We start from the raw sequence: 12,123 nt of genomic DNA, 5'->3' as shown, positions 1-12,123 counted from the left end.
GGGGGTCAATGGGGTGCTCAGCTCATGTTCTCCTTTGTATTCAGTCCAGACCCCTAACCTAGGGAATGGTGCTGCCCACAATGGTAAGGTTTTCCTACCTTAGTCTAGAAACTCCATCATAGACTGTCTCAGTGTTTATCTTCTAGGTGATTCCAGATCCCGTCAAGTTGATAACCCATAGTAACCATCACAAAACACTTTCAGATTCTTGCGTGTTTAACTTAATCCCATGTACTCATTTAGGCACCACAGAAAACTAGATGTAATATTTTTGAATTAAATTATAAGTACATTTTGTCATAAAATCTAGTTTCAGAAAAAAAGTTATTGGCTTAAAACCTGCTTTATGATAATTTGGGTATTGAAAAATGATACATCTCTGTGTGTCTGGCTATCCCCATGGACAGGGGTTACAGGTGACTCACTGCTGACTATACAAAGTAGTCATCATTACTACATGTAGTTCAAACTGGAGAGACACTAGACATTACACATGGGGAAAACTTGCATTTTAACATCTTCAGAATGCTAGCAAATATCTTAGAGATATCTATAAAGGAAAGTGTGTCCTAGAGCTTGAAATAGAAAATGATTGGAAAAAAAAGCAAAAATAGAGTTAGTATTTTTCAGAAAGGAGCTGTATCATCCCATAAATCTTTGAAAAGAAGTTTTCTTGGGCTGTGCTCTAAGCATTCAAATGCTTCCCAGGAGTGCATTGACCTTAAATTAACATTTATAGAGTTTAGCTGACACTGGCTTTTGCAGTTTAGTGGAAGGTTTAATGTCGAAGAAGGTAAGTTGTCTAAATTGGTATTGTATATTAAGTCTTGAATAAGGGTGCATTTCTACAACTGCCACCATTTTCATTTATTTTCCCCTCTAGAACAATATTAACAATTGGTAAAATACAGGAAATGCATTTTCCATCATGAATAATGCATTTTTATATGTTAACCTCACAGAAGCAAGATTAGCTCAACAGTAACAGCAACCCTCATGCGGCCTTCTTCAGAAAGGGTGTATGTGGCAATCTGCACTATATGACCTTGGCTGTGTCGCTTTCTGTAGTGTCTGTGATGTAAACACAGTTTGTAAGACATATTAACCAAACACTAAAATTGTAAAGAGGGTTCATGAAATACAGGCTGTGCTGTATAAATCGTGTCACAGAGCAAATGGAAATGAGCGAGACTTCAGTCTCTTTCAGGCCATGGGCATGGTCTCAATGGGGCATGGATATCCAGAGAGTAGTGCAAGAGGTATGACGACGGCTTGGATGATGGTGGCTTTAACATTGCTCATGAGGAGGCCCCTGGTTATACTGAAGTTGAAGGCAGTCTTCACGCATGGCACGTGGGCGCATACACACACACACACACTCACACACTCACACACTCACACACTCATACACTCACACACTCACACACATATAGCAATGTGGAGTAGTTATTTTTACAGTACATAACCTTCATTTACAAAAATATGTGGCATAAATACATGGAGGGGAATCCCTATCCTTTAGTGTTTTGACCTCTAGAAAATATGTGTAAATATCCATAAGTGAATAGAAAATCCCTCCTTTTGGGTACAGATATATTAATTAAGTTTATCAAACTGATAGGGTGACATGATATCTTATTAGTTACTGCTACAGACTATTGATTAATGAAAAGGATTCATGCCACACATCCTAGTGTCCCTTACTCACATTCAGGATATTGTTTCAACTCAGTAGAAAGCCCCTGGCCCTGGGCCACAGGTAACTTGCAGAAAGTGATTGTTTTACAAATGGTTCTGTTTACTGTGTGCCTCACTGAGAACAATCACATAAATGACAGTAAGAAACACATGATCTTTATCAACCTAGCAAATGACGTTAAACTTTGGAGAAAAATCATTAACTGCTATGTTTGTACAAACATTCAGGAAATTAATATTATTCCAAGTATTTCTGTGTTTTAGAGAAAACATTCTCAGTTACGGCGTCATTTTGCTAGACTGACTGAAGTCATGCTGCTGAAATACTTGTTTTCTTAAGACTAAAGAACATATAGTGTAGATACCAAATTAGGTATTTGTCTAATTGAATAGTCAAGTCAGAGTCAAACACACTTGCACATACCTCTTCCTACGTCATCAGCTAAGCTGGCAGCATTTGCAAGTGGCAGTTAGCCAAGCCCCAGAGGGAGAGTGGGATGATTAAAGTGTTTTTTGGACAGACTTCGTTGGTCTTTAAAAAGGGGGGGAAATCTAGTTAACATCTGGTTGTGATACATTATTGAAATGCATTCCAGACATTGCCTCCTTTGGTCAAACAGCTGGAATCCTATACCTCATCATCTACCTTCTCCGGTGTTTAGAAAAACAGAAAGCACAAACAATAAAGAATCCTGCCTGCTTTATAAATGCCCTTTCTGTTCTAGGTGTGCAGTATACAATTTCATATGTGTTGTTTGTAGTTGCGGTACAGAGAGACATACAATTGATAAGCTGATTGTTAAACATTAGAGAGCAACATGCAGACTACTGTATGGTTCTATTCTATATGCATATGTGTGTATATTGCATATATTTACATATGTACGCATATAATAGAGATATATTATTTGAGACAGAATTTTGTTATATAGCTCATGCTAGTCTGAGACTCAATCCATCACCCAGACTGATTTACAAGTTGCAATCGTCTTGTCTTTGCCTCTTAAATGTTGGAACTATAGATATGTGTCACCGTGACTAGGCCAATGTGATGGCTTATATTATCACTTTTACAAGATCTAGGATTATATAGAAAAGAACTTTCTGAACATGACAGAAAGGAATTGACAAGATTAGGTTAAGTAAGGTGGGAAGGCCTATGTAGAGGTGTAGATGGCGCCATCGCAGGGCTGGGGGCTTAGACTGAATAAAAGACAGAAAAGCAAACTGACACTAACGTCATCTCTCTCTCTGTTTCTTGACTAGAGGTCACATCCTGACGTGATGTGACCAGCCATCACTGGTTTTGACCACCGTGTCTCCCCTGCCATGATGAAGTGTAAGACCTTCAAACCTTGAGTGAAAATAAACCCTTTCATCCTATTTAAGTTTCAGTCACAACGAAGAGAAAAGTAACTATATAATTTATAACTAGTGTTCATAGTTTAGTTGTTATAGTATCTCAGGTTCTAGACAGAAAATAGGAATGTGAATAAGTATTTCAAGCAGACTGGATAATATTTGTGCTGAACTTTGAAGGCTGAAAGATCAATAAGACAATGCTAATGTAGTCTTATATCAGACAAAAGAAATAGAAGAGAATATCTTTATTTGATTGTTTCTGTCTATCTTCCTTCATACATATATATATATATATATATATAGTATATATATATATATATACACATACATACATACATACATACATACATACATACATACATACATACATATAAACAATTCATTGCCAGGCATGTAGTACATATTGGAAATTTTAGCATTAGTGAGGTAGAGACAGGCGGATAAGGAGTTCAAAGTCACCCTCAGCTACATGGTAAAAATAGGCCGACCTCAAATGAGGCCAGCCTCACTGGCACAGGAAACAGCAACAGACTGAGAATCATTAAGAAGGATCGGTTCCTACCATTTTGGAGCCTAGAAAGACCTACAACCCGCCATCTGACAGCATGAAGCCCAGGAAAACCGATTGTATAGGTTTTGTCCAAAGTCAAGATTCTGAGACTGAGGAGTGTCTATTTCTGAGGTCAAGATAAAATGGTAGACTCAACTTAAAGGAGAGAAAGAGAGAGAGAGAGAGAGAGAGAGAGAGAGAGAGAGAGAGAGAGAGATCTTGTGACACGCAAATCCTTCCATTGGTAATTCTCTCCAGGGGAACAGAATTGTCTCCCTATCCCATGATAAAGCTACACTATACTAGAATATGTTTCATTGATTAAGAGTCCTTCACATTATTATTATAAGAATGGTGTGTGTGTGTGTGTGTGTGTGTACTCTAGCAAAACCGCAAGCTAGCTGATTAGCACATGATTAATAAAGTAGGGTACATGATCCCTTGAAGTAAATTAAAATATACTTAATTAAGAAAATTTCTTTCCAGAAATATAACATGATCAACATTAGTCTGTTTAATTTTGCAATATTGTATTAGAATATTATTTATGTTGATTATTAAATTTTTGTCACCCCTTTAAATTTTTTCCCTAGCATCAACCTGATGAATGCTTAATATCAGATCCCAAGGCTTCCTCACTAAGTGAGAGTTTCATAATAGCGGATCTCTAAATGATTAAGACACAGAACAAAAGTACAAGAATTGCTGTAATGGAGCTAGGAAGTCATATTGGGAGTAGCATGTGTAGGGGAGGAGCATTGTGTGTAGGGGAGGAGCATTGTGTATAGGGGAGGAGCATTGTGTGTAGGGGAGGAACATTTTGTGGAGAGGAGGAGCATCGTGTGGAAGGTAGGAGCATCGTGTGGAGGGGAGGGGCAGTGTGTGGAGGGAATACTACGGGTGTGTGTTAAAAGACACAAGAACTCTATGGGACAGCTTGGGGCTACTTCAGATATCTGTTCTTCAGATCTTCCTCATAAGCTCTGTGTAATTGGTGGAAAAGTGGAGGGAGCTATTTCCTTGTGGACTAGGCGAGATATCTGTTCTTCAGATGTATACGTGATAAAGTGAGGTACTAAGCCAGGGCAGGAGTACTCCTCCTATCCTGTGACAAGCACTGCGACATATGTTTGAGAAGTGATAGTGAAGTGTGGCAATATTCTGGAACAACTCATTTGCTTTGGAAGGAAGCCCTGAGAGGGAGACTGCTTTCTCCTGGAGGCTGCTGGTGCCCTCAAGTGGCTCTGTGGGCTGCAACGGGGGCTTAGAAATAGGGAAACACAAACCTGTTCTGAAGCCAGATGAGGGAAGATAAATGGGAGCAGGGATTTCATGGGGCCAAAGGCCTGTGCACAGAGCAGTCAGTGGTGTACACATGAATCAAGAAAACTTACTGGTTGCCGTAGCTGGTGGGACGGGGCAGGCATAGGTGGGCATAGAGTTATTTGTGTTTGAAATTTTAGCAGTTTACTGTACTCCAAGCTCAACAAACACTAATTACATGACTGCATGAGTCCTAGATTTAAACCCTTGATTTGGGCTACATTATCAAATGAGAGTAGTTATTGCATCATTACAGCCCTTGATCAATGGCTCAGTCTCTGTGCTCAGGCTAAGCTCGTTTATTTCATCTGAGCTTTTATGTACAGCTTTATGTATAGCAAGATTAAACAGACAATTGATATGCCTCTGACCTGCTTATATCATCCTATTAGAGAATATGTAAAGTCACTGTCTTGATTAATAAAACACAAATTTAATTAAAGCCTTATTTGTTTGTGTGTTGTCTTATGTGTTTTTAAAGTATAGCAAATGTATAATTAATTCCCTACAAGTCTCTCTATTTATAGAAATATATTTATTGAATGTTATACACACACACACACACACACACACACACACACATATATATATATATTTGTTGAAAATCCCAATGAAGATTTTGCTTATAAACTCTCACTTAACAGGCAAAGATACTCTAAGAAATTGAAGTTTTGCCCAAATAATTAAACAATATCAGGTGGTAAAAGCAGGGATTAGAATTCTGCACTTGAGTCTTTCCTGTCCTCGGGCTCCATTCTCTCTGCCACTTTACTTCAGCAGAGAAAAAAGTAAACTGCAAGAAAGCAAACTATTTTAACTATGAAAGGTGACCCGAAGAAAAATCATTTCAAGACCAAGTCCGTTGCAGCAAAATTCATTAGCCTCCTCCAGGATGAAAGCTGGTGTCTCGGTGACATTCCAAGGTTACCAATACTTGTCAGTCCAACAACTCGCAGACTATACAGGATGGGGAATCTTTGGGGTTTGGCATCAAAGGAGAAAGGATGTAAAAATGGCCCTGATGGATGTTCTGAGGTTGTTTGATCTAAATCCAGAGAAAATAGCAGCTATCACAGCTGATGGAGTACCCGCTATGACTGGGAAGATGAATAGGAGGGAGGAAAAAATTAAAGTCAGAAAAGCTTGAGCCAGACATTTTATCATATCTTTTTATTTTATTTTTTACAAGCCAAGCTTGACAACTTGGAAATCCCTTTGTGCGGTTTATAAAATAGTGAATTCTAAATGAAGGCCCAGATTCACCAACAGACCAAGCAATTATGTAAACAATTTCTGTTCCCCAATATGGCTTGTCGTCCCTGCATTTTCAAGTCAGATCACTTCCGTGAGGTGGAACGGTAATACATGGGATGCATATCTTTGAAGTGCGGGCTTTCAGACGTGGTGAGGTGTCAGTTTCCCAGCATCCTGGTGACAAGAAAGGTACTTGTGCTGTATTCCTGCTTCTGATTTACACTCAGAGAGGAGTCAACTGAAAGACAAAATTTTGGGCTGGCTGATAATTTGCATTCTTGTTTCATTTTTCCTGTGGTGAGGGGTATGTATCTCTGATTTTTTTTTTTTTTACTATGGCTGTTTGTTAGTCAGACTCATCTTGCATATACTTATACATACACACACACATACACACACATACACACAGACAGACACACACATACACATACATATACACAGACACACATAGAGACACACACAGACACACACACACACAGACACACACAGACAAACACTCAAACACACACACACACACACAGACACACACACAGAGAGAGAAAGAGAGAGAGAGAGAGAGAGAGGCGTAGGCCCACACACAATTCTTTCAAGTTACAGCTAGCCATGAGGTTGCTCTATGTGGCTGCTTTAAAAGACTTTACTTGTGTCTGCGCTGGTCGAGTCGTTAGTTTACAATCTCCTAGAGAACAAGTACCCAGTGCATTATGCCCTTTGTGTTCTCCACACACAGTGAGTGCTCGATAAATGCTATTGACCGATTGACACGTCTCCCTCCTTTTCTCTTTGTCTCCGACACCTCTGTTTTCTTTCAGAAATGGTATTATTTTTAAAAGTGGCAATAGTCCCCACTCTGGGCTTATCAAAAGCTCTTCCAAGCCTCTAACTTTTTCTTTATGTAAGATTTTTTTTTAACAATAGACAAAATACAGGTGGAAGGAAACTGATATTCTAGTGCCCCTTAACAATAAATCCTGTTTTTAATTGGAGCGTGCAAGGGTCTTGCAGAATGGAAGCTTTTACCCCAAGAACAACAGAGTGGGAACATCTCTGTTGAAGGAGCCATTAAAAAATAATAATGCCTCCTGCCTGCCCTAGCCACTCGAACAACCGAATTCAGGCCAGGGTATTAATGGACAGCTGTGTTTTATTTTTCTTCTGTTATACAATGGGTCAGAGACACTGTCTGTATCTGGTGTCTGTTGTTCTCTCACAGAACTTAAATAACAGTTGGTTCTCCTTTTGAAGGATACACCCAAATCACAATTATTTTTTTAACCTTACCTTAGGAAAAGACTTGGTGGTTCAGTGATACCCAGAAATGTGGGCTTTTCAGAAGATTAAAGTGTAGCCTGCATCTAGTCCAACATTGTTTGATCTTTCACAGGCCAGGTTATATGCCTTGATGGCTGTTGGCTTTCCGTATCACAGCTATTATGGATCGTGTGGTTGTGTTGATAATAGCGACGGCAAAATTGTACCCATGTCACTTCCCTCCATCTGTGTCAGTTGCCTGCAAAAGGTGCTGGTGAGGAAAACCTCAACTTGATGTGACTCCTGTTCCTCAAAGACTCCACTCGCAGCAATTAGAGCTTGCGGCAGCATCCTCCCTAGTGTTGCTTCTATGTCCTATTTCTCTCCTTCTAACAGTCCTTGTTTAATTCTGGCCAGATCAAAAGACTAGCCAGAAAAGAATGCATGAATACAAGTCACGAAGATCAGTGTGAGAATGTTGATAGCATTTCTCACACTGTTCATTTGCTGGCAGTGTCTGCCTGGAACAGATACTGACACTGTATCTATGACCACTGAACAGCCCTCTCCTATTCACGTCTTGCTGGCACCTGCATGAAAAAAATGATGACTTGGAGATTTGGTGCTCACATCTGTACTGCCAGCACTTGGGAGACAGAGAGACAAGGATTGGAGAGGCCAAGACCAGCCTGAACTACATGGATAAGTGAGATCCTCTCTCAATGAAATGAAAACAAACAATAAAGTTTATAACAATGAGGACTATGTATATTAGTTTGCTTAAGACTCATCCAGGATTCCAGGGCAAAAAGTGTGTTTAGGAATCAGTCTCAAAAGATAGTGCACTACATGCTTTAAACTATGGAGGATAGGATGTGGGACAGATGCCCACTCCTCGCTAGCTGTAGTTTCTGAATGGAACCAGGTCTCTCTTTTTGTGTTTGAAAACACAGGAAGTTATGGATGACAGGACAAGGAAAGGACAAACTGCAAGGGGTGTTGGTACCCCAGCTTGCTGCCCAGGTCTCTTTCCCTGGAGCAGGTACCTATGGAGTGATGCCCAGAACAGGTTCAGGAGGAATAGCACCTCAGGCGATGAACCATCCCACAGAGGCAGGACAGACATTGCCAAATGCACTTGTCTTGACATCTTACCTTCTGAGTTTTTGAACCAAATAGGGGAAACTGAATATTTGGAGGCAATTACAATAGCTGCACTCTCAATGTCCTTCATAAACAGCTGCTAGATTATTCTAGAACCAGGAAGATAAGACTGTGTATATCAGGTGTTGACTTGGGATGTGGCCACATTTCAGAGGACAGACACCGTGTAGATATAGTCAATGACCTGCCCAACATCACACAGATGGTAGGGAGCAGAACTGCTCTTGTGACCACCAGGCAATTGTCACAGGGAAATGTCATATGTGACATGTTCTCATCTTTATGTCTTGTCATTTTCCCCACAGAAAGGAAGAAATGAAGGTGTGATGTGTTGGGGTCTGCATAGTAGTTTTCTTGGTGAGATTCTTGGGTTTTGATGTCATCGCTGGGGCTCCGGGTATCATGTCTGCTCTCTGTGATGGCTTCTAGAAGTCAAAGGATGATCTACTAAAGGAAGCAGACCTTTAGAGTATAGCAAGCGGTCCTGTGGAAGTCATATCCCCATCACTGGTTTGTGTCTTCTTTCTGCTATTTTCTTACATTCACAGGCATATGTTCTCCTCATCAAAATGATTTGAGTATAGATGTGGAAACCCATCCTCTTTCTCAGACAGTCGGTTCAATCCATCAGGGAAACCCAGGCAGTGAAATCCTCTAATAGTCATGTCTGGAAAATATGCAAGGTGTGATAATTATTCAGGTGAGATGTTTTTTTCTTCCCAAGAGGACAGGCTGTTATTTTGACAGCTAATTTCACTGTTAGAGATTAAGTTTACATTGTCAATTAATGGGAATGTGCCAGGTAATAATCGTGAGCTCTGAGGGAATAATCTTGGTGCCATCTCCAAATGTCCTTTATGGAAGCATATGGCCACATCCTCCACTTCATCACCAGGTCAATCCACACTTGCTCTTTAATACGGCGTGTTCTTCACGCACCAGCGCGGTTCCCAAGCTCCTCAAATTTGTTTTCTCCCCCATGGTGCTGGAAAGTTGCTTGAGCCTCCGATTATTGCTTTGCCATGAGCTCTTATCACTCTTCTGGATAGTAAGCTTTCAGATGTCATCTTTAATTTGCGATATTAATATTGAACTCCATCACCGTTCAGTGATTTTACTGAAGTATTTACATATAGACTAGCAACGTGTTTGAGCTGTGCATTGCAAACTGTCCGTTCCTAATTGGCACCGTAAAGTTTCCCACAGCATCTGGATGACATGGATGTGATTTCTGGTTATAAAGCGGCCACGGAAATTTGCTTTCCAAAACAAATGAGATCTGCTTTTACAGCTCTGGATTGCCTCGCCATTCAGGCCATTAATGACGGGTGGTGACAGTGATCTGAGAACTGCTTTTTACTATCTCTCATACTTTTAAGAAAGATTAACTATCTCAAAGAGTTTTTTACTGAGAACCACATCTAAAATTAATGAACTAATTAGTTAGGAAATGTATTACTTTATTATGGAAAGAGAAACCTTGCACCATAACGATCGTACGAAATGCATTGCGTGTCCTTTCATTTTATGGCATTACAGGAAGGTGGACTTGTTAAGGAACATTTGGGCCACTGCTATTAATTATCAGATTTAAAGATCACCTCATCCTGCGAGAAAGATGGATTAGCCGTCACCGTTTGTGAGTTTCCAAAGGATGAAATAGAGAGAAAAAGGATAGAAATGGGAGCATCTTCCCAGCTGTGTTGTTAGGTGACCTTGTGCCCCGGTGTGTTTAAATTGCTTACTTCCTATAACTCTATAAACTTCTGTGTTTTCATTTGCTGGATTAGATTGAAGTGTCAACTATATTTGATGAATGGCATTGGTAATATATGTTCATGTTCGTCTTTGCTCTTTCTGCTTTTATTTATATAGAGTCAGGATAATTTATTTCTCCTGAAAAAGCTTTCAGCCAAAAACATTTTTTAAAGTACAAATACTTCTTAACAGGGCTCTGGGGTGCATGATGACCAAATTCGTCACTCTTCCTTCTTCTCCTCAAGCCTCTCCCAACCTTGCTTCCTTTTTTTTTTTTTTCTTCTTTTCCCTCTTAAACGAGGGAGTCAAAAAGAATACAGGGAGGTGCGGGGGTCGTACGCAAGCTGAGTGAACCGATCACATTGGTGACAAGACTCGATCCGGATCTGCCTGCGCACGTTAGTGAAATGAAATGAAGAATTGCGTAATTATCTGGATAATTTCACTTTAAAATACACGTCAGAAGCTTTGCCTCTTCCGATACTTTATTCTCTTCAGCAGGCCAGACTTTCTACTGTGGAGATTTTTTTTATTTTCTCATAGTTCTAGCTAAATAAAAGGATTTTATTTCTTTCTAATGAGTCATTGGGAAGGAAGCCCTGGTACTTGTGAGGTTATGCTGCAGTGCTTAATTATTCATACAAACAATTACTCATCTCATGTGTTTTGCTTAGGCAACCCCCCCCCCCCGCACCCCGCCCCAAATCTGTTATGTTTAAGCTGATTGACATCTACCCTGTTTCAAAGTTGTCTGTGACGTAATGGAGAGGAGAGAGAGGGAGGAATACACACCAGGACACACAAAAACACACAAAGACACACATACACACAGATCAGATACACTTGGTGGGGGGAAGCTGGGGGTGAGGGACAGAGATTACAATGTCTGCCTATTACAATCTAACAATCCTCCCCGAGACAGGCTGTTCTGGCTTGGGCCTGCTTACCTGCTGAGGGAGACCCGCCTAGGTGGGGTGTGCCTGAGGGCCCGTTAACCCTGTGGTCATCACACACACACACACACACACACACACACACAATAGATGCTGTGAAGTAGACCAATAAACATGAAGGAAAATTTAGCCAATGCCTTGCCTGCCCTCCTTTCTTCTTGGGGACTTGTTGATTTGTTTTTTGTTTTCGTATCTTTTTCTATTGTTTGTTTTGTTTGCCTTCCAAGAATTTCTCTGTACTCAATGGAATCTGCGTTCTTTTACAGTTTTCTTAAAGGCTGCAGGGTGATAAATACGCTAAAATGGCCGGGTTAAGTCAGTTCAATCACACACTAGCCTGTGCGTACTTCTGTTATAGCTTTGCATATTCATTTGTCTCTGTGCCACAGTAATAACATCACTGTGACCCACTGTCAGGTAACACAGCACACTTAGTTATAGATATTACTGTCCTTTATTTGGGATTTGTGAATCAGGAAGGTCTCTACTCTACCGGCCTTCAAAATGAGCAAAAGGAGAACAGTGTAGTTATACAACAGGACTCAACCCACAGAGCAAAAGGAAATTAGTTAATGAAAAAGGAATTAGTTAATGAAAGATAATTTTGGGTTTCTTCTTATGCATAGTACTTAAGTGGAGTCTTACTTTCTAGAAAACTTACCTGTTTGCGGGAATCTATCTGTTTCCTAAAATTTTAATTTGGTTATGTGGCATTTAGGATGAAGGCCTCCTTTTAAGATAACCATGTGTGTGTGTGTGTGTGTGTGTGTGTGTGTGTGTGCATTTGCTTGTGCACATAATTGCGTTCAG

This window comes from Apodemus sylvaticus, chromosome 8, assembly GCF_947179515.1.
Source record: "Apodemus sylvaticus chromosome 8, mApoSyl1.1, whole genome shotgun sequence".
NCBI lineage: Eukaryota > Metazoa > Chordata > Mammalia > Rodentia > Muridae > Apodemus > Apodemus sylvaticus.
Note: the sequence above shows the minus strand (reverse complement) of the source record.